The 23,464-nt window shown below is 46.1% G+C and overlaps 1 protein-coding gene across 3 annotated transcripts in view; it reads right to left on the reverse strand.

The window, feature by feature from the left end:
* cntn1a (contactin 1a) overlaps positions 1-21,672 on the reverse strand; it is a 67,577-nt gene extending 45,905 nt beyond the window's left edge. Inside the window, exon 1 of one of the 3 annotated variants that reach the window (XM_079744083.1) lies at positions 21,533-21,672. The gene's annotated coding sequence lies outside the window, so the exon portion shown is untranslated. Of the gene's footprint in view, positions 1-748; positions 859-21,391; positions 21,456-21,532 lie in introns of those variants that run through there. The other 2 variants (XM_079744084.1, XM_079744085.1) reach the window with 2 other exon arrangements.
* Positions 21,673-23,464: the final 1,792 nt, after the last annotated feature.

Genomic DNA, 23,464 nt, shown 5'->3' on the forward strand with positions numbered 1-23,464 from the left:
CCGATACGTCGGTTTCACCGTGTCTGTGCCAGGGACTAACGCAGAGAATCCTAGAAAACAATTGTTTAGCCAGGGAACGGTAAATAAAGTATCTGCAGTATTTTGAGATAGGGGAACAAGAGGTCACTGGCCAAAGGGCACAGACAGTGCACACAATCCTTTAGGGAGGCAGTAAATATCTGACACACATTAGAAAGATTAGTCTTAGGAGAGTCTAATTCACTACCCCTTTATTGGATTAAATAAATGGGATAGCACTTTAAATTAAAGATTACCGCGACAATGGGAATGTTCTTCTGATGTCAACCAAATATGCGCCGCAAATATCCTGCCTAATTGCATTTTACACCACTGAGAGGAGCAGGATTTTCATTATGCCACTGAATAGGCTACCTAACACAAACCCCAAACGGCCAACGGAAAAACTAATGTGGTGCTTTATGGTCGCTTAAGGGATGCTGGCGTACCTCGCTATTGTTTCTGAAATGAAAACAAATTTTCCTTTCAGTGAGTGAAAATGAAAAGCACTGAAAATGAAAGGACTGAACAAAACGAGATGGAAAGACTGTCATTGCACCGAAGCAAAGAGATTTCAAACAATTTGCGGAGTCATTTGACTTGATTCTTCCCATAGCCTACCGGTATACCGTACCTTCACTTTCATAAGCACAACAACATAACAACGACAGGGTGTTCCGGCCCGGCCGTCTAGCCTTAGATCAGAATGAGTGGTCAACGAGGTGCTTACCTCTCTGTGAGCGTCTGGCGTGTCAGCGGGCAGAGGAGATGAGCTACTTAGCCACACACACACATCCCTATCCTGTCCGACGGGCCCAGCCTGCCAACTGTCCTAAATCCTGCGCTCCCATTGTCTGTGTAACAACTGAACTGAGTCCCTGGATGGCAGCACTCTCCCCTAAGGTGCACAGGACAGGGAGGGGAGGGGAGGAAGGGAGGGAGGGAGGGAGGGGGGGAGAGGGAGCAAAGAAGGGAGGGAGGGAGAAATGGAGGGAGAAATGGAGGGAGAAATGGAGGGAGGGAGGGAGGGAGGAAAGGAGGGAGGGAGGAAAAGGCAGGGAGGGAGAGAGGGAGGGAGGGAGGGAGGGCGGGAGGGAGAGGGGGGGGAGGGGGGGGAGAGGGAGCGAAGAAGGGAGGGAGGGAAGGAAGGAGAAATGGAGGGAGAAATGGAGGGAGGGAGGGAGGGAGGAAAGGAGGGAGGGAGGAAAAGGCAGGGAGGGAGGGAGGGAGGGAGGGCGGCAGGGAGAGAGGGAGGGGGAGGGGGGAGAGGGAGCGAAGAAGGGAGGGAGGGTGGGAGGGAGGGAGAAATGGAGGGAGGGAGTGAGGGAGAAATGGAGGGAGGGAAGAAAAGGCAGGGAGGGAGGGAGGGAGGGAGGGAGGGGGGAGGGGGGAGAGGGAGCGAAGAAGGGAGGGAGGGAGGGAGGGAGGGAGAAATGGAGGGAGGGAGGGAGGGAGGAAAGGAGGGAGGAAGGAAAAGGGTGGGAGGGAGGGAGGGAGGGAGGGAGGGAGGAAAAAGAGAAAAGCCTCATTCTCTGTTCAGAAGAGGGGAGCCATGCAAATAGGGCACAGCTAAAGGAGACCCCCCCGTGGTGAGAGCCCTCCACTGAGGGGTCTTCTACTCCCAAACGGCAACCCGGCCCGGCTCTAATCTCTTAAGCACTCCCACCACTCCCCTTCTCCCACTCACACACCCACACTCACACTCACACACACACACATGCTTGAACCCATGCCCGCACTTGTACACGAACACACACACACACACACACACACACACACACACACACACACGCACACACACACACACACACACACACACACACACACACACACACACACACACACACACACACACACACACACACACACGTACACACACACAGACTTACAGACTTACACACATACACCCGAACAGCAGGGAGCATGCAAGGAATACAGACACCTCTAGATAGACTCATCAGCCCTTCTGCACAGCCCAGTACCTCTTTTACAAGGGTCTTACATAGCCATAGCTGTGCGCTATTAACAACCTCAATCATCCGCCTTAAAAACAAGATCAGAACCTCACATGGGCCTTGGATGACGGAAGCTAGCCGCGAAAGGGCGTTCCTGCAGGCGAGGCAACCGCAGATCTGGCCCTGTAGGGCGCATGCAGAGCACCGCAAATCAAATATTACAACCGCAAATTGGCCAATGATGCCAATTTACGAATCCACCCTCCATTATGATGTCTGTGAATTAGTGGGCACACATCCACACCCGCTTGAACATATAACAACAAACAGCCCTAATCAGCCCACAAAGAGAAGAGAAACGGGGCCCCGCCTCACCGGGACAGCAAAAACAAAGCCTGTGATTGATTCCGGTTATTGGATTTCATGCAGTTTAATCTCGCAGACTTTCTCCCATGCTGCTGCCTCGGAGGCTTCCATTAGCCTTGCCGGGAAATGTGTGTCCCACTTACCCTGGACACAACATGCTTCAGAACGCGGTACATGTGTAAGACTATCTAGTTCTTTAAGCAGATGCTTCTATCCAGAGCGATGATTATAAAGCAATGCTGTTAATGAGCAGGGGGGTCAGCATCTTGACGAAGGATGCCGGGTTAGATGAAGGCGGTTAGATGAAGGGGGTTGGATAAAAGGGGTTAGATGAAGGCGGTTAGATGAATGGGGGTTAGATGAGGGGGGGGGGGGTAGCCTGCGGCCATCAGGAATCAGAACCCAGGGTCTTTGAGACTGAGGGTCAAACACCACTAGCTACTACACCATATCCAAATGAAGGTAAGCATACTAGAAGGGCTACACAAGGGGGACACTTTGTGGAAAAGAATGCAGATGTTCCGTATGTAAAAGCAAACCACGTGCTTGTCTCCACGGACACAGGCACATGAATATGCAGGTGCAGAACGTCCCACTTTAAGGCCGTGAAAGATATGAAGTAGGTCAGGATTTCTTTGGGTCATCCTAGTTCCTGAAGCTGTGAGAACAATTTCCCTGTTCCATCATGTGGAGGGTTTGATCTAAAACGACTGTAAATTGTTCAAATGTCGTGAAGGGGAGACCGTTCTCTTTTTCTTTTGAGACAGGCACGCCACGATCCATTAAACACAGTTTTTAGAGCTCATCAAAAGTGCTGCAAATCTGTCAGAAGTGAAGGAAATAATGTCTAGCAAACGTCAGGGAAAGATAGGGGAGTTGGAGTGCAGGGCATGTGTCTGGCATGATTCACTGGGATGCTCTTGCGTTTCGCAGAGAGGGTAGCTGACTCAGCACAACCCACTGTTCCAGTGGGGATAAACAAAGATAATTTCCCCCTCACACACTCTCCGTGTGTATTCCACCCTGAGGAGCCAAGGGTATGCTGTGTATCAACACCACTCCTGCAAGACGATCATGGTGCTGTCTGAGCAAGAAAGACTAATCTTAGGCCTGCATTTAAATAAGCACAGTGGATTAATATGCCAGCCAGACAGAACAGAAGAAGAAATCGATGACAATCTGAGAAATTGGATTGTTTAAAAAGTAATTTAAAGATTGCTGACACGATTCATCGAAGCGGGTTAAACAAACTCACAGCGTGTGTGTGTGTGTGTGTGTGTTGTGTGTGTGTGTGTGTGTGTGTGTGTGTGTGTGTGTGTGTGTGTGTGTGTGTGTGTGTGTGTGTGTGTGTGTGTGTGTGTGTGTGTGTGTGTGTGTGTGTGTGTGTGTGTGTGTGTGTGTGCCTGCGTCCATGCATGCATAAATCCTGTCAACACAGCTAAATTGATGCGGCTATATGCCTTGTAGTTACTGTTTATTGCTGTTAATTTACTGTTAATATGCAACAGAGATGCTTTGACACTGCTGTTATAAGATTGAGGCCATCAATGACCAGCAAGTCATTTGATTCATTTCTAAGGCGAGCACAAATCACATTGCAGCTAATAACAATCCTCCTGAACATCGGCTGGACCACTTTGTGTACCAAAAAAAAAGAAAGAATAGCCAGACCTGCCAGCTGGCAGCTAGAACCCAACTTTTCTATTATCCCAAAATGGCCTCAATGTGAAATGAAGTGGTGCTAAGAGGTATTGGCTGTCTCAGGGCAACGGTGTGGGCCGCTGGAGGAGAACAGGGGCCCGCTAGAGCCACAGGGCGCTAGTGGGCATTACTGAGAGAGAGAGAGAGAGAGAGAGAGAGAGCGAGAGAGAGAGAGAGAGAGAGAGAGAGAGAGAGAGAGAGAGAGAGAGAGAGAGAGAGAGAGAGAGAGAGAGAGAGAAAAAGAGAGAAAGACAGTGGGAGAAAGAGCGAGATAGCAAGAGAGACACAGAGAGAAAGGGGGGAAAGAGAGAGAGAGAGACACACACAAAGAAAGAGAGAGAGAGCGCTAATTGGATTAGCATCTGGTTGTAAAGGAGTAAATAAAGGCATTATAATGAACTGAATAGTGCAGCCATCGACAGATGCATGCGCCCCTAGTTTGCCGTTTCACCTTCAGGTAATCAGGAGACCAACAACAAGGTCATCCTAGTTAATATTCACTTGCCTCATTCGCCGGATGAGCAAGAGCCCAGTCTCCTAGGGGAGTTCTGTTACTGGCCTACTAACCAAAATACTTCTTCCTTCCCTCGTACAGTGGTCTTTCTCCACAGAGAGACACCCTAGACGCCCCGGGGACTGGGGCTTCCATGCTGCTACCGCTAATACGCTAATATCCTGACACATGCTCGCGCAAGCTAACGTGCTAGACCGAGGTCAAAGGGACCACGTCTCAAACTGCGGTACGGTGGCGAGACGCACCCACGCACACACACACAAACAAACACACAAGTGACATTTCAAGCCCTTCTTTTTATAATCTTTGCACCTTGCGTATGCAACACACATGAATGAACAATGCCTATGTGGGGCAGAAGTGCATTTAATGAGATGTTGCTTCATGCTACTCTTCAGCCCAGTAAGATAAACTAGACTGAGGAGGAGTGTTAGAAAACCCACGCATTACACACACACACTTGTTGTCCAGTAAAGGAACGTGAAATGGAAATGAGGTACGATGCATATTTTATGAGGTGATTGTACTGTGAGTGGAATATATAGTGTATTGCCTCGAGAGGAAAACCTACATTTCTGTGCACACATACGCTTGCACGCTGGCAAACTTGCACGCGCACACACACAATGTGTGTGTTTTTGTGTTCAGTGCATTGTGTACAGTAGCATTGCAGGGTTGAGTGAGGTAGCAGCACAGTAAGAAAAGTATAATGAGCATCTATTCTGCAGAGTTATCTGCAGCGAAACACACACACAAACTCATACACACAAACAAACAAACACAAAAAAGATTGCATATAAGTATGCACACAATCGGAACAGGAAACTTCCATTCCCTAACATCAATATCCCTACAATATATATATATGTATAACTTGCCAATGTTTATATTCCTACTCAAATCTGTCATTGCCATCTTAATTACAAATGAATACACAGCAAGACAGTAAGGCCACCTGTCACTCACACACACACACAGACCCACACACGCACACACATACACACAGGTACGCTCCCACCCACCCACGCACACATGCCCACCAGAGAGAAACCTGCTAGCTGTCGGGTGACATCAGCACTGTACCAGTTCCACAGCTTCCATGATACCCCGCTCCCCACCCACACACACACACACACACACACACACACACACACACACACACACACACACACACACACACACACACACACACCAACATCAAGCCTTGGAACGGCAGGATCTCCCAGCTGTGACCTCACAAAGCGCTCTGGTGTGGAGGAAGTGATTAAAGATGAGAAGAGCGAGAGAAAGATGGAAGGAGAGAGAGAGAAGGAGGAATGGGGCTGCTTACTGAAGGGGGAACGGATGAGGCAGAGCAGAGCAGGGTGGGGGGGGGGGGTACATTCAGAGACATAAAGATATAAGGGGGCCATTGGGTGAGGTGGGGAAATTGAGACAACCAGCCAGCCATGGTGAGGGAGAGAGAAAATACTGTTAGAGAGAAGGCAGAGAGAGAGAGGTTGAGAGGCAGAGAGAGAAAGGGAAAGTGTGATATAAATGGAGTGTGTGTGTGTGTGACAGAGAAAATGGAATAGAGAGAATGAAGAATAGAAACATGAAGAGAGATGTTTTGAAAGGCGAAATGTTACATGAGGGAGTCGGAGGAGGAGAAGGAAACCGAGGCTGAGGAAAAGAAGATGTTTGAATGCTAAATAGCTGTGCGGATTGCGTCCTCCCCTCCTCTGGAAGACAGCACTGAACGACCCCCCCTGACCCTGCTGACTGAACTTTGGAAACCAGCTGTTTTAACGCCTGCAGAGCCTAGCATCACAATGCCACCAGGCTGACGGTTCTGCAATCTTCTGCAATCCTTGCTCCTCTCGTCCTCCTGGCTGATCTAATCTCATCTAATCTCCTCCTCCCCCACCTCCTCAACTCTCCTGGACACTCTTCCTCCAGGTCTTCTGATCCCTTCTTCTTTCCTTGGATCCCCCCCAACCCATCCCCCTTTACTCCTCTCTCCCCCCTCTCCTTAGCCTGGGTAGCCCCGCCCATTCTTCCGGTGATTTGAGTTCGCCCTGCAGAAGGGTCTGGTGAAGAGCAATACATTTCATTCTGCTTCCGATACGTTTTTTGCGGGAGCCAATCACCAAGCTGGCTGTTCCCCCTGGCGAGCTATTGGCTGGTTTAACACAATGACGGCAGAATATGGCAGCAGCTTCCCCAGACCAACGTGCAATCTACGATTGGCTTGTTCTGGTAACAGCCAGGCTACCCTCTCCTCTCTCCACTTGGTTTCCTCCTCTCATCCATAATGGATGGTGTGTGGAGAAGCGATATACACTTCCTGCTTTGGGCCCCGTGCCCCAGCAGCAGCAGGTTGGGACCGTATTGATCGCTGCTCCCCACTAGGGTTAGACCAGAGGGGGAGAAGCCTCAGAGTCATGCAAGGAATGCAGCCAGCCTCAACCGGCCAATCAGGTTCTTCCGTGTTCTCCTTCCCTCTCTTCCACCGCCCCGTCCTCAATGCGGTTCTGTCCGTCCAACCGTTCTTGCACCTCCAGTCCAGTGTCTTCCTCCCCTGTATTGTCTTGTCCTGCTGTCCTTTCCAGCTCTCTTAACTGTCCTGTCTCCCCCTCTTCTGTCCGTTCCCGTTTGGTTCAGTATGATGTGTCCTGGCACCCTCAAGACAAGGACCAATTAGAACCTCTGACCGATACAGGGATTTAATGAAAGTGAGATCGAACGCCTAATGGTGTGTGTGTGTGTGTGTGTGAAGACGTGCATTGATATTGCTGTTACATTTCCATGTGGGCCATTTTCCTCCCAGAGGGCAAGTCTGCTTCACAGAAAAAGGAACAAAGAAGATGATTATTATTTCAGGGTTATTTCATCCCCACGGGGAATGAGATGCCAAGATATCTCACAAGCTGGCATTGCCATGGGCTCCGTCTGGGCATAATGTGTCCATCTGTACTATGTCAACGTTCAAAAGACCACTCGCATGTGCCTAGGTATTTAAACCCCCCCCCCCCCCCCCCCCCATTGACCTCAAGTCTTCACATATAGGTCACCGGCAATGTCATCGTATTGACCGATGATGGATGTGTGTTTGTGAAGGACAATGACTTGCTCTTTTGCACTTTGGAGCAGCGACACAATAGCATATACGACCCGCAAAGAGAGCATCAATGACCACAACGAGAGGCCAACACAATGCAGCCACAACACAATGCATCAGACGGAAGGTCCTGAAATGCCCAGTCCACTTAGAGTGGCACCTTCTCCATGGGACGAGCTTGGGGGGTCAGCGGGCTGTCCTCAGCGTGGGGGGGCAGGCGCGCTGTGTCTTGAGGAAGGGTCGTTGGAGGCCTGCGTTAAATAGGCCAATGTTCATGCGACGCTGAACAAAATGCAAATATTGTCGGGGGGGGGGGGGGGGGATAAACACAGAGAGGCAAGTGGAAATCGGTCAGGAAAACAACTTGGTAAAGATGTGGTGAGCTATTGAGAGGATCCACTACCATCTGAACCCTGATGTTAGGAAGCATTCTGCTCCGTGGTCACAACGTTGCAACAGTTATAGCTTTGTTATCTGAGAAACCAGATAACAGTTAATGATTATTTATATTGAGACTAATTGGATCGGATACAGACGTACTGTGTGTTTGCTCCAGCTATAGTAGAGCCCACGGTACTAAATGGCTATTTAGATCCATTAGGCCTACCTCTAGTGTCCAATCTATCAAACTGATCATTTGGATTTAAACTCAAACACACACACACACACACACACACACACACACACACACACACACACACACACACACACACACACAAAGCGTTAAGATCAAAAAGCCTAAGTATGTTAATGGCGGTGTGATGAATTTTCACTTCAGCCTTCTGGCAATTATAGCTCTTCGATACAATCTTTATTTCCCGGGGTAGAAAAATGGGTTTGACACCTAATTAGCGAACAGGGTCACCAAGCGGGGACCCTGATGCCATGTTTTTGTCATTCACAGTTATGTTGACACGCTTGCTTTCTCTTCTTGCCTTTCTTCTGTCCATCTTGGTTACTCTCTCCTTCATGCACATACACACACACACACATAAGCAAACAAACATACGCACAGACACACACATTGACTCTGTCCTATTTAATCCATGCAATTATATTTCATCATTCTTAAATTCACTCTTGTAGCACTGCCTCCCTTTTATCTTGTTTTTGTATCACAGATTCACGCCCATCCCTTAGCACATCACAGACCCCCCCAACACTCAGACGCACACCCCCCCCCCACACACACACACACACACACACACACACACAAGCACACTAACACACAAACCTCACAAGGACTATGAAACCTAACACCAGGCTTTTTATCTAAACTTAAAACCGTAGTCCTGCAAACAGAACGGAGCACTCCTCTCTTGATTGAATAGTCCAATGTAGTATAGGATAGCATATCCAATTTGCTTGTATAGCGTAGCATGGTATGTATATCCTAGCATAGTATAGTGTAGTATAGTGTAGTATAGTTTTGCATATAATAGTGTAATGTAGTATAGGATAGCATATCCTACATGCTAGCATAGCGTAGCATTGCAGGTATAGCCTAGCATAGTATAGTGTAGTATAATAGTACGGTCAAGTATAGAAGGCTACAGTAGCAATGTGTCAAATGGCCTGGCAAGTTGTATCATCGTATCGCATTACTAACCCTATAAACATCTTTATAACCGGTATACAGTATAGATATATGGTTGGTATAGATATATATTATAAACTATAACACAGACCACAACCAAATCAAATTTTCTACATTGAGTACCATTGATTATACAATTGTTGAGCACACAGAAGCCTTGTAATGACCATAATCTCTGGCTAGCCCTTACTCTGTTATACTCAACACTTATTGGTCCCACGCACTGAACAATTTCTCTTTCTCTTCAGCTGCTGTGTTACAGAAACAAAGTGACTCCAGATTAACTTGTTTGAGACACACTGTTTGTGTGTGTGTGTGTGTGTGTGTGTGTGTGTGTGTGTGTGTGTGTGTGTACGTGTGTGTGTGTGGACTGCACGTGAACAGTCACGGGATAAGTGCTAGTTAGCTGAAGAGCGTTTTCTCTAGCCTCTACACTTGACTGGACCTTTTCATCGGCATAAAATGGCGGAAGTATAACCACTGACCCTCATAAGAAGATAATAGGAAGGCAGACTAGGCCAGTGTAAGTCAGTTATAGTCACAAACCAAAGACACTTCTCAAGAGACAAGCTTTGTGAGAATGGTGGGCAATGAACAGTGGACACAACGACCGAACGAATCCTTGACCTCGGTAAATGACCTTGGTAAAAGTTATTCTTTCTTTCCCATCCCTAACTGGTTTGTGGATCAATGATTGATTTTTATTAGTATTTAGGAAAGGTGATACTGAGAGACTGTATCCATTACACTGTATTGACTATGGGATTGAGTTTTGTGGTCTTAAAGAGCCATGATGAAATGGAGACATGCCAATCTGTTCTTTACATCCCTAAAACTCAAATGCCCTCAATTTGAGCCAAAAAATAATCAACACCCCAAAATACAGTCGAATTGGATTACAAACAAAACAACGTTGCTGCGATGTTTTTTGATTTTATTCGTTAAATCTTCTTGGCTGCATCTGAAACGATGTATGATTCTGTCTCTGTTATCCTACTTCATTCATCCCATGAGTAGTAGTAGGCCTGCATATATCAGGGGAAACCCTATTACAGTGGTCAGGCCTACCCTGCCTGGTCAGTAAACGACAGAGCGGTTGATTAACGACCCAGAGTTAGTGTGCTGAAGCCTTGAGAATTTCATAATTTAATTTGCTTGATCTGTTTCTCCTTCAGATGACCCTCCCCCACTCTCATCGCTATGCCAGCATGGCCGCGCCGAGACACACGACTACACTGTGCTCAAGGACAACAAAAACCAGTCTGTTGTCCATGAAAACGAAACGTCAAACTGGCAACTGACTACATTTTCCACATCGTAGGGGAACACTGCTCACAATTTCGGGGAAATGTTTTCGGAATTAGAGGAGAATGTTATCTGCCTTTGAAGAGTTGGAAACCGTAGCTGTTTGTCTGGAATATGGCCGCCAGGCAAAGCATTGGTTTAGCACAGGAATCCTAATGGAAAACACATTTGAATTGATGTTGTTGATGATACACACACACCTCCTCACATATTCATTACGCGTCACGCTCAATAAGTCCTCCAAATAACGCATTTATTTTAAATCAACACAAGACGTAATCCTTCTCCTCCAATGTTCTTTTTTATTTTGGTTTACTACATAATTAATAACCCCACAATATTGCTGCCTGAGGAGACTTTAGATCCCTACATTAGGATTTTTTTGTTTGTATCTGTTTGTATCATGATGATTCTCTCTGTTTGGATTGAATAGCCATATAGACAATAGGTTATGTATGCTCTCATAAAACACATGAAAAGCAAAAATCACAACACCAGCTCTCTATATTTACTGACCGCCGTGTTTCCATGAACTCATCTTGTCCCACCACCCCGTCTCAATGACACTTAAACAGAGATTGAAAATTATGCAACATTCAGGATTTTCTCCCCAGGCAGCATTGCTCTTCCACCTAAGTAGGCCAGCCGCATTGGCAAATAATAATTCCATACAAATACATGTTACCTCTTGAATCTTGACCACCGGTACATCCTTGCGACTCTAATTCACCGGGCACACGCGAAAATGGACTCGCTTATCGTCCTCAAACCGTGTGTGTTTACCGCTGAGGAGCACATGGACGTACCCAGGCCGCTGCTCGGACAAACAGCATGAGTGGCGCCTGCCAATGAGGCCATGCCGACCGGCCAAAGACTTGAGTCATCATCGCCCGCCTGGCAGCCAAGTCACACGGTGGAGCCGCAGCTCCTGGCAACAACCAGGTGCCAAAGTAAACAACCCAGCTGAGCCGAAGTAGATGAATAATAATCATGTAAAAACACACACACGCACGCACATGGAATTGACACTGTGTATGTGACTGATGTCCCCCTCATTTTGTAAAGACACAATGAGACGGATTTCCCTGTATAAACAAAGCTTATCTTTTTTTAATTAGACCAAAAGATTGCCTTGTGTGAGCGGTGTCATGGCCTCCAGATGACAGGAAGTCATCTCTGGCGTTGAGACAACATGTTTTCCAGTCTGACATGTGGTAGGCCACCGTGGGATGTTGATCAACCCATAGTTCTGTGAAAGTGTTGTCTATATTCTGGGACTCACAGAGCTCTGAAGTTTATTAGCAAACATTCCACAGCTTCGGTGAATACCAGATCCTGATAGGTCGGTCAAGGCATCAGCAAGAGGTTTTTAAATCTGCAGCCCGCTGCTTTGAATAACATAAAGTTGCTTTGAATAACAGACCTTTGCTGTGGACACTATTTCAACCCATCATATTGAACAGACTATTTTCTATTAGTGGAAGCAATACAATTTTTTTTTTATTACTAAATATTTTCGCGATGCTATATCATGTGCGAAATGATTGCTTTCTTTAGTAAGTAGCCGTGTAATAAGGAAAATGCTTGCTGTAAGAAAATAGTAGCGGTAGCATAATACTGTGGTAGCCAACCACAGTATACACAGTATACATGCATTACTAGTAAGAAAATAACTAGCAAACAATAGTATCTTAGCAAACCATAGGCTACTAGACCACCAAACAATAATGTTTCAGTAAACAATAGTCAAGCAAACAATAGGCTACCAAACTAGCAATACTAATATAAGAGTAAACAATAATATCAGTACGATTGGATACTAGTCATAAACTAGCAAACTGTTTGAAGTTGTCATCCTGCTAAGACCACCGGGAGAAATCTCTGGCATGAGGATAACATGGTCTTTGTTTGAACATGTGGTTGTTCAATCCCCAGTTACGTGGACGTGTCCCAGTGCGTGGTCTAACTGAGTACCGTACAGAAACGGTTCCGGGAATACTGCCTACATAGCTTCACGTTCAGTGTTGGGTTCAGACATCCTAACGCTCCCCTCAAGCAAAAACCATACAGACAAACTAGGTTAAGAAAACATGCATGCATGTCATTCATCAAACAGACACTTCTGCATTTAACCAGCCCTCGCGGATCTCTAAGGATGTTATCGCCTTGTTTCACTCTATGTGTGAATACAATTTTAGATTACCTCGTAGGGTTTTTGTTATCTGATGTCTGTACATTATTTGCCTGTGGTATAGAGTGTGCAGTGAGTCATCCTGTCTGTAAATGTATGTGTGTGTGTGTCTGTGTGTGTGCGTGCAATATAAGATGATTTGTCACTTCTAAGAAATACTACTTCTGAGAAAGATGTGTGGCCTTGCCTTGCACTGTGTGCATGTTTAGGTATATGTGTGCGTGTGCATGTATATGGGTGTATATGTGTGTGGGTTTTTTTATGTGTTTTTGTGTTGTGTGCGCGCATGCGTCTGTGTGTGTGTCTGTGTGTGTGTGTGTGTGTGTGTGTGTGTGTGTGTGTGTGTGTGTGTGTGTGTGTGTGTATATATATATATATATATATATATATATATATATATATATATATATATATATAGGTGGGAACTGTGTGTTGCAGATAACAGTCAATGTGCCACGGTGGGGGGTACCGGACGGTAAAGGATTGGGGGATGACCCAGACTGAACAGCTGTATTGTATTTCGTTCCAGGGGTAACAAACTGAAAGACCTCCATTGTTTAGTTTGGCTGCGTTAGCAGATAATAGGATAGAATAATGCCAACAATGACATTAACCTTTGGAATGTGTAATTAAAGGAATGAAGGAACATTAACAAATCAGGCAGTTGTGAATGGAACACACGGTTATAGTTCACACTGGTCCTATCGTGACGGTGTATGGTGCGTCCAGTGAAGCCCTCCCATCTGGTGAAGCTGTGTTTCGATGGAGGTTGTGCGGACCTCACTTGGCAGAACCACAGTCTTCGCCGTGGCCATCTCCATTGCTTTCGTGGGCATTTTATCTGGCACGGATAGGAGTTGGCGTCTTTTTATCTCAAACTAATGGGCACTCAAATGTTCATGCAAGTTATTAATTTGCCCAGTTGAGGTGGAACACACACACACACACACACACACACACACACACACACACACAAATCCCCTCTCTCTCTCCCAATTGCACCTTTAATCAATATTTAGAATGTCCAGGGATTATGTCAGCTGCTTCATCATGACCAAACACCACAGCTTTATAGCTGAAGGTTTTGAGCTGCTGCAGCTAAAATGTTAACTAATGAAAACGCATTCACAGGCTTACTCCCCACAGAAGCACCAGACCCTTGCATAATACACACAACTATTACCAAAACTCTCCTGGGCCGTCTCAGCTACTTCAAAAACACTGTGGCCGTACACAGAGTTGTCAAGAAGCATATAATTCCAGTAGCTGTCAAAGAACAACCGAAAACATCAAATAAACAGGACACGAGCGGTTACATCACTGCGTTTGTGGGCCAGATGTGACAGGATCCAGCCAAAACGGGGCCGTTGCCGTGAGTGACCCATGGCTTTCTGGCAGCTGAAAGCGATGTACACAAAGGGAGAACCCTGGCTAGCTGGGAGCTCGCCTCGTCTCTTTTCACTTATTCCCATCGGGTTACGCAACCGGCGAGGGACACATTTGATACCTCTGTAGCGAAGAACAAGTTAGGTAGTGTGGAACACAAACCCTGACCTGCTCAACATCCTCCACCTCCATTGAATGCTAATACCGCCCACGTCAATGGGGCTCTTCAGAATCTGGGGGGGGGGGGGGGGGGGGGAGGCCGGGCCAGGCTGCCCGCCATACACGCTGGCAAACTGGGACGGCGGAGGCTTCGCTGCCCGGGAGGGTTCGGGACTATCCAGCAACACAGCAACCGCCTTTATTTCTGGTAACGCTGCAGACAAGAATGAGCGCCAGGCTCCAAGCATTTTGTCCTCCTCTTAATGCTCGTTAGCCATCTTTCTTGCTCGCTGTCTTTCTATTCCATCTCCCTCCTCGCTGCTCTCTACTTGCTCTTTCACTTTCTTTGCTTTCTCTTTTCTGCTTCCATGCCCTCTCTCTGTCTGTCGGTGTCTGTTTGCACGTACGTGCGGGCAGACACACCGAACCAGCACGCAGACACACACTTACAACAGGCGCACATACACAAGCACACACACACACACACACACACACACACACACACACACACACACACACAAACACACAACAGCACCCACCCACAGACACGCAGGCACACCAACATGCATGCACACACATATACACAGGCACACACACACACAATCTTTTTTCGACTTCACAACAAGGTATTTATAAACCATCTGTGCTGAATTGGACATGAAAAAACAACAAGAGCAACAGCACTCCAAATTCATTGTACTTTCCAGGGCCTGTTGATTCGTCGACAACGTGCAGGACGTCCATACATTCACATTCAGAAATAATGATAATCCACCCCTCTTTTGAAAAACATAGCGGGCAAAACAGATTTATATTTGATAGAGGGTCGAAAAGAATTACATAAGCGGACGCTTCCAACAATGGGCGGTCTCAATGCGCGCATTGAAAGCAAACAAGGAGAGAGAGACTGAATAATGGCTTCCGCACAGGAGCTCACGGAGCACTAGTGACCAGAGAGGCCTCTTTGGTCACTAGTGCTCTTAGTGCTGTAGGCCTTCCCGTTCCCTGCCACGCGTAATAGGATTTTGCGAGTTTCAAACGCACTCCACTCACGCCACGGAGCCGCTGGGACGGCACACTATTGATCCACAAACAATTAGCTGTCCATCGGCTTTACGAGAGGAAAAAAAAAAAGAAAATGTATAAAGAGGCGCTTAAGTTGTTCAGGATTCCCTGCACGCGCCATGGAAACCCTTCACCTTAGGACTGGCTGCAGGATTTAGCTTCCACCACCATGCTTTCTCCCACCGGGTATACCCTCCCTCCCTCCCTCATCCCTGCATCCCACACAGCTCAAACAGCCAGAGGTAACCCACACTGTAGGGTAAGCGGGTCCCCCCCCCCCCCCCCCCCACACCGAGAACTTGATGATCTCAACACACAAACATTAGTACTCTATTAAGCGCAAAAACAGTTCTAAGCTGCCTCTGTCGTGAAAGGAAGGATATCACAAGCTAGCAGGGCTGACGCAGCTCTGCAGTTTCTACCGGGGAAGTTGTCTTTTTGTGAGTGCCATAGACGTACATGTGCACAGAGAAACAGGGATTGTTCAAGAGCCCTCCAGAGTGGCTCGAGGGAGGAGATACGTCTCTCTAATTGGATACTTTCCACCGTGTCACGTCAGGCTTGTTTTTTTGGCATCGCGGTGGACGACAGAGGGCTGCTGGCGCTGCCTCGTAGGCAAAGGTGCGATTTCAGACGGGCATTCACAGAGCAATCCGTCGGTACGGAAGTGGCTTTGGCCAACGGACGCTGCAGTTGGAATTCCTCCAGATTTTCCAGCGGGATCCCGGCATACCGTGTGCCGACCTTGAAGCCATGCATTAGTGAGTCTCTCTGCTAGGGGTCAGCCTAGAGGAGGGGTTTAGGCCACCGGTACCAACCCTCCCCATGCTCAAAGAAATGCATTACTGCCCTGGGTGTACCTTTGGCACTTTTGGGGGCGGAGAAGAAATCCTCCATCCACAGGAAATCATGACTGACTGACACGATTGTTATACAATGTTATATCTAAAGTATAATATGTTTCATGTTTTGTAGAATAGAGTAGTCTAGTATAGCATCATATTTGAACATAGTATAGAATGCCAGTATCTACAAAAAGTATCTAAATACAGTAAATAAAACAGGTCTTTGAACCTATCGTAAGCAGAGTGTTGTGCTACAGAATTCCCTGAATGATCCGCTTGCCAAAAGATATGAGTCATCAACGTTTACTAGACTGCCAAGCAGCCTCCACTTAATTATGGCTGAATATAATATTAGAGAGGAGAGCAAGACCTGGGCTACACTCGGTTTTAAGTAACACACACCTCAATGAACCAAAGATGAACCAAACTGCGAGAGGAGTTGGTTGTAAGTAATGTAATCCATGGACAACCATCATGTATTATTACTTAACCGGAGATATATCATTTTGATTATGATTGAATAAGTATTAAGGAACAGATTTGAGTTAAGCACTTACCTAACTTGCCTAAATTCTCAGCTTGTTATCCAACGCCCTTCAAAAAACAAGAAGGCTTGTTTTGTGTCTGGTGGATCAGAAAATGCTGTAGGCTACTTGTGTAAAGCACAGATTTTGTTTTCCACACTACAAAGCTGTGGTTACATCGTCACACACAAAATAGCCCACACTCACATCAGACACCCTGTCAACAAGGCACTGCACTCTCTCCGAGGTCGCAAGCAGATGGCACAAAGTTCCCTTGTGAGGAACCCCTACTAGTGCGTGTAACACGATATCTGTGCTAATAACATGCTAAGCTAATACCCAGAGGAGGGTGATCTTTGATGCAATGAGACATTGGCTAATTAACAACATTCACATTAAGATTCTCACAAATGGCAGTTTAATTAGTAAGAAAACTGTGAACCATTTGCCCTGATATTTATTCCCGATTAGGCACTGTTTGATGTAGGCCTATTATTTGCAATAATTATTGTAGAAATTAAATACATGCTGGCTAACGTCATATCTGTTAAGGATGGTGGTGGTTCTGAATTAACAGTTTCCTTCACAAACGTTAGCGTGGTCGCAGGCAGCACAGAAAGATGAATTATATTGGAAGCAATACGAGCAGAGGGCAATCATGCCCTTAACTCAAATCTGAAGGCAAAGGGCACAAATGTAATCTCTTTCTAAATTAAGTGTGCTAATCCCAAAAGATTGCCGTTGTATTATGAAGCCTAAAATTACCTCAGAGAAACCCTAAAAGACAAAGCTGAGGAGATGATTTTAAAGGCCTGTCAGATTTAACCTACTTCTGGGTTATTACATTTTACAGAAAGCATGTACGGCATATCCAACATGAAGGTCACAGCCAAACAATGCAAGTGCTAATATACAATTAACAAGTATCATCCCCTGTGTATTGTTATTGCGCCAAACATCACATTAAGACCATAAAAGTAACGACTCAACTCAAATAAACTTGATTGAAGACACTTTTACGCCTCCCATTTTCTAATTACTTTGGTATCAACAAATTCTTCTCTAGTTGTTATTTAAGCCTCCGTTAACCAGTTTTGGTAGCCGAGATCCTCTGTGAATGGACCAATTGCGTGTTGTTTTACGCGCTGTGTGGTGGACGGAGATACGTGGCCATTTAGCTCTTCGTACCGTTCCCTGCGGTGAGACACATTATCTTAATGGAACAGCAGTAATGTGATTTTGAAGGAGACATCTCTTTGGCAGATAAATACCGTAAGAGGAGTATGGCTCAGCATTTTATCAGCATTCAGCAAACAGACAAACCACTGTGTCTAAGAAAGGGAGTTTGACAACATTTGAAAACGGTTTAATGACAAGACAGCAACAGGGCATTTAAGAGTCAGGGGAGTGAGGGGGCAATTTTCCATGTTTTATAGTAAACAGAAAAAAATACCAAAATGGAATTTTTCTGTGTTAGTAAAGATCAAAAATATGGATAAAAATATCTCCTACGAAGAGGAGGAACGCTAAAAATAGGTCTTGAATGCTTGTTTTAATATAAATCAAACTAGTCTCAAACTCAAGACTGGAGAGCATTTGCACAGCCACAGACACATAGATAGACACAGCCACAGACATATTCAAAGACAGACACAACCACAGCCACAGACACAACCGCAGCCACAGACATATTCACAGCCACACTCACGCACACACAGCAACACACACACACACACAAACCCCAACAATGACCAAATAATTATAGAATTATAGAGGGGTCGGGGAGTTTTGATTCCTAACCGAACGACTCGAGTTCACATCCGTCAACCAGCGGTGCCTGCCTGCTGATTACAAACATCGCTGCAACATAGCAAGTTGCTTAGGAGAAACGCGCCTGCTAAATAACTAAAAAGAACCGTATAGAGGGTCCCGCTATACCCACCGCCAAAGATGTACCCGAATTGAAAAGTAATTGAATGGGAGAGTTGGTCGCAAAAATAGAACAGCAGCCCGAACAACTAAAGCCTTTAATCCACCAATGGGCTGTTGACAAAGTCAGGTGGGTACCGGTTAGTTACCCACTATCTTTGCCAGCTGTGTATTGCATTAGCTTAGCAGATGTCTTAACTGTTTCCTGAGAGAGAAGTTAGGATGAATATCATGAATCATCATATCAAAAATCATCAAAAGCACATAAGGTGTGTGGTAAAATGTTAGAGTGGGACAATAACAGAAAGCATTTGAAATGGAAACTATGTGTGGGAAAAATAAACTGCCTGACCAACACATTTCCCCCCTGCCTCCGCATGCTACCTGTTTCCCCATAAATCTCCAGAGACAGCAGAAGCTTGCTGACAGTGAGGGAATCGATGCTAGACTTGCCCTGAGTGTGTGAATGTGTTTGGATGCGTGCTTGTATTTGTATGCATATGGGTGTCTGTGTGAGAGTTTGTGTGTGTCTATGTCTGTGTGTGTGTGTGTGTGTGTTTGTGTATGGGTCTGTGTGCACACAGACAGACTGAGATTGAAAGCACTGTGGTCTATTCGCCTCCTCAAGCATGAACAGAGGAGAGGGCTGTGCGGTACCCCGGCCACGTCTTGCCCTGCCTTACTGCCGTACCATTACATGATCTCCCTATTGATCAGCTGGGCGTGAAATGCTGAACAATCCAAACACCAGCACCAGCAGAAAAAGGGAGTTTGCAGTTCTCGGATCGCATCGACTAGGTTGAAAAACGTGTGCGTGTGTGCGTGTGCGCGCGTGTGTGTGCGTGTGCGCGCGTGAGTGTGTGTGTGTGTGTGTGTCTGTGTGTGTGTGTGTGTGTGTTTGTGTGTGTGTGTGCGTGCGTGTGCGTGTGTGCGCGAATGTATGTGTTTGCCTGTGTGTGACATCGTTTGTGTTTGGTTCAGTTAATTGTGCCACTTAAAGTAAACTAGCTTGGTGAATCTATCCCCATTCGAACCCCATCTCCTCTTGCTCCACCTGACGGAGATGATGTCGCAGTTCTGCAGATTGCCGTATCACACCAATCGATACGTGGTCCTTTGTTCAAAAGAATTGCAAAGACCTTATCGCTCCCTTTTGAATCTATGCCCAAGCAGGCTGCCAGAGGCTTTGGAGGACATCTCCCAAGACAATCTTGTCTCCTTAAAACAACAGTGAAATGCCTTAATCTAAAATGGCCATCGGCCCAAAAGGTTAGACTGAGTGTGTCCTGCCCAAATCACATAGACCTCTTTATTAAACATATCTGATGGTGGAGGGAGTATAACTTAGTATAACTTAGTTATGCTTTGAGGAAAACATCGGCCGAACATCTGAAAGTCGGTTACAGAGTTTGCACAGGCACTCTTTGAAGAGCTAATCCTATTTTTCAGTACTTCAGTCTTGTTGTTGCCCACAAGTTTGTGAGGGAAGAGGTGTTCTCTGAGTCACTTCGGACAACCCAGCCAAGTCTTGCAGGAAGGAGAACCTTAAAATAGTCTATTCAACCCTTAAGGCTGGAATAGGAATTGCATTGAACAGAACTTACGTTGTCAAAGAAAATTCAACTTGTTGAATTATGCGAGAGCCACAGGGATTACCCAATCGGATTGCTCTGCGCTTGCACTGTGAAGCCTAGCCTATGGCCGGACCTGTGACATTCCAGCACGCAGGACACAGGAGTGATGGGACATTATTATGAGGACCAGGGTCCAGCAGATACATTCAAGTGGTATTCTAGGATTCACCCAACACACCACCCAGCAGGCAGCCGGGGCATTACTCTGACATGTGCCGTCCAGTGCTGATAGGCTTACTCTAAGAAATCCAGAATGATACAATGACACATATTTAGCATTTCGTGTTGTTTCTCTTATACTGTTATCTCTCTAACCTAATATATTTTAAGACATTGTGGTACACAGCCACACCACACCAGTGTGGGTTTAAAAAAACAACACAGGCAAACATAAATGGATATAAAAGACGCCTCCTAAAAAATGTGGCTGCCATGAACCTAAGCTTAAACATATGAACAAGGCAAAAGTTATCAACAATTCCAGATGCCACTGTTTCGAACAGTCTTCCTCTGTGGCTGTCTCTGTGGCTTTCTGCTAATCAGTCACTCCCAGCACAAGTCTCTTCTTTTAGTGTTGAGTCTCTGGACGCGCCCTTAATATCCTAACGGATCAGTGTGTTTTCGCACTCACCTTCCTTCCCTATTAGCACTTCATAGCTCTCCCAGATAATAACAGTCAATTCGTGGCGTTTTAATCACAGAAAAGGCAAGTGTTCAACGACTCGACGGACTGCACAATATCAATGGGTAGCCTGATAGCAAGGAAAGGGTGTCTGGCGGCTCCGTTTCTTGCTGTGTCGTAAAGATAGACGCGGTTACAATCTAGCAAGACTTGGATATAACTTAAACACCCGATTTGATAGTAGGCGACAACCTGCGAGAGGTATACCACCCGTTTCCACCGGCTCAGAGTACGAGATATATCGGTCATTGATTGCAATGTCCCAAGGCATACCTTCCCCACAATTCATCCAACACCACGTTTTGCACGAATGGATGTCAGATTTTGCACGTCCAATGCACAACTAATAATATCATGAAGGCACAACATGCAATTGCTTGACCAAATCATGAATAATTCTGCATTGCGGTAGGCTCTTACCCATCAGTGCATCCCACGCAGTCTGTTGTAAACAACACTGATTCCTGGGCTGTCAATTACCGCTGCGCCCCGGCTTCTCAAGAAACAAGCGCTTAGCGTTTAAACGCACAAGAGGACGCAAAGCCTTTCATGTTACCTTACCTCCCGTAGCGGACGAATGCGTCTGTCCGTGTAACCTTCGCGCGATTCCCGCACCTGCTCAGTAGGCTAGAGCATCGCCCGGACGATGGGGAGCCGGGAAGAATCTGACAGCAGCCTCCTCTAGTGCTGTCCCCTTCCGAGGGATGCAAGGTTATGACTGTCAACTTAGGGGGGCGCCAGACCAGCGCATTCAGGTCGGGCTGCTGATGTCTCTGCGAACGTGCTTCCTGCCGTTGATCAAACACAACGAGCTAATCTCTCAGCAAATCTGATGATGCAATGCATTCATGTAACGTTAGGGGAAAAGTGTTTACTAATTGTAGCAACATTCATTTGTTTCATGCTGTTTATATATACATATATATATATACACACATATATATATATATATATATATATATATATATATATATATATATATATATATATATATATATATATATATATATATATATATATATATATATATATATATGCCAGGCGTACATGTAAAGTGGCCATTGTGGCGGTTGCTAGATCCTGTGGTCCCTTCTGCCTACAGCTACTCAGGACCTCATGTCCATATTCTAGCACAGCATGCATGCGTCTCAGACGGTAAACAGTTGACTAATTATGAATCCTTAACCCTGGCTATGAGTCACAGACAAGAAGAAGAAGAAACACGAACCCACTCTATCCCCCTGAGATCGGATTTAATTCCTGAATGTAAACATCACACAGCAAATAATCATGTGTCCATGAGCCTAAGTCCCATAAATAATGCAGGGCGCTGGGAGAACGCATGGGTGGAATTAATTGAGAGACTTAATCTTGTTTGGATGAAATTGGAAGGACTTTCAAAGAATTTGACCCAGAACCTTCAACCTACTTGAGACATGTTCTTGTGTCCTAAACCAGCTGTGGTTAGCTCATGAAATTCTGTAAAGCTGTTGCTGCATTAGGTTTAGCCGGTGCATTTAACATCAGTAGCATGCCTCCATCCCTGAGGTGTGTATGAGTGATCAGAAAACCAAACAAACAGGTCATATCTCATCGATAATGTTGAGAAGACAATCTTAAGAAGATGGCGGAGGTACTGTGTGTTAAAAGGCCTCTGGTTGGATGATACCACCATGTGTTCCTGGGCGTTATAAAGGGGGTCCTGACTGTTATCTAGTGTATCTCCCAGTGAATGCTGTAGTGGAGGGAGAGAAGGAGAAGCAGGAAGCTTCTTATCCCCAGTGGGGATTCAGGCAAAGGTATCACACACCCTCTCCTCGAAAACACACCCTTCCCCCAGACTAGTAAATCTGGGGTGGATTGGAAGACGGCTGTGAAGGGTGGGGGGGTTAGGGTTAGGGGGGGAGAAGGGATCTGGAGGTTATAATCCCACCACGGCTGTCAGAATGGTGGGGTACTGTGTGAGTGTGCATGATTGTGTGTGTGTGTGTGTGTGTGTGTGTGTGTGTGTGCAGACTCGTGGTTTGTGTGTGTTCAGAATAGTGGAGTCTGTATGTGTGTTTGTGTGCATGTGCAGGAGAGTTGTGTCTGTGTGTGTGTGGGTGTGTGTGTGTGTGTGTGTGTGCGTGTGCAGACTCGTGGTTTGTGTGTGTTCAGAATAGTGGAGTGTGTATGTGTGTTTGTGTGCATGTGCAGGAGAGTTGTGTCTGTGTGTGTGTGGGTGTGTGTGTGTGTGTGTGTGTGCGTGTGCAGACTCGTGGTTTGTGTGTGTTCAGAATAGTGGAGTTTGTATGTGTGTTTGTGTGCGTGTGCAGGAGAGTTGGGTGTGTGTATGGGTGTGTGTGTGATGAGGGTATTTGCGTGCAGAAGGGCGGTGTGTGTGTGTCTGTCAATCTCTCTTTGGGTGCAGGATGGGGGCGGCTGTGTGTGTGTGTGTGTGTGTGTGTGTGTGTGTGTGTGTGTGTGTGTGTGTGTGTGTGTATGTATGTATGT

The sequence above is a fragment of the Pollachius pollachius genome (genome assembly GCF_949987615.1).
Source record: "Pollachius pollachius genome assembly, chromosome: 9".
Taxonomy (NCBI): Eukaryota; Metazoa; Chordata; class Actinopteri; order Gadiformes; family Gadidae; genus Pollachius; species Pollachius pollachius.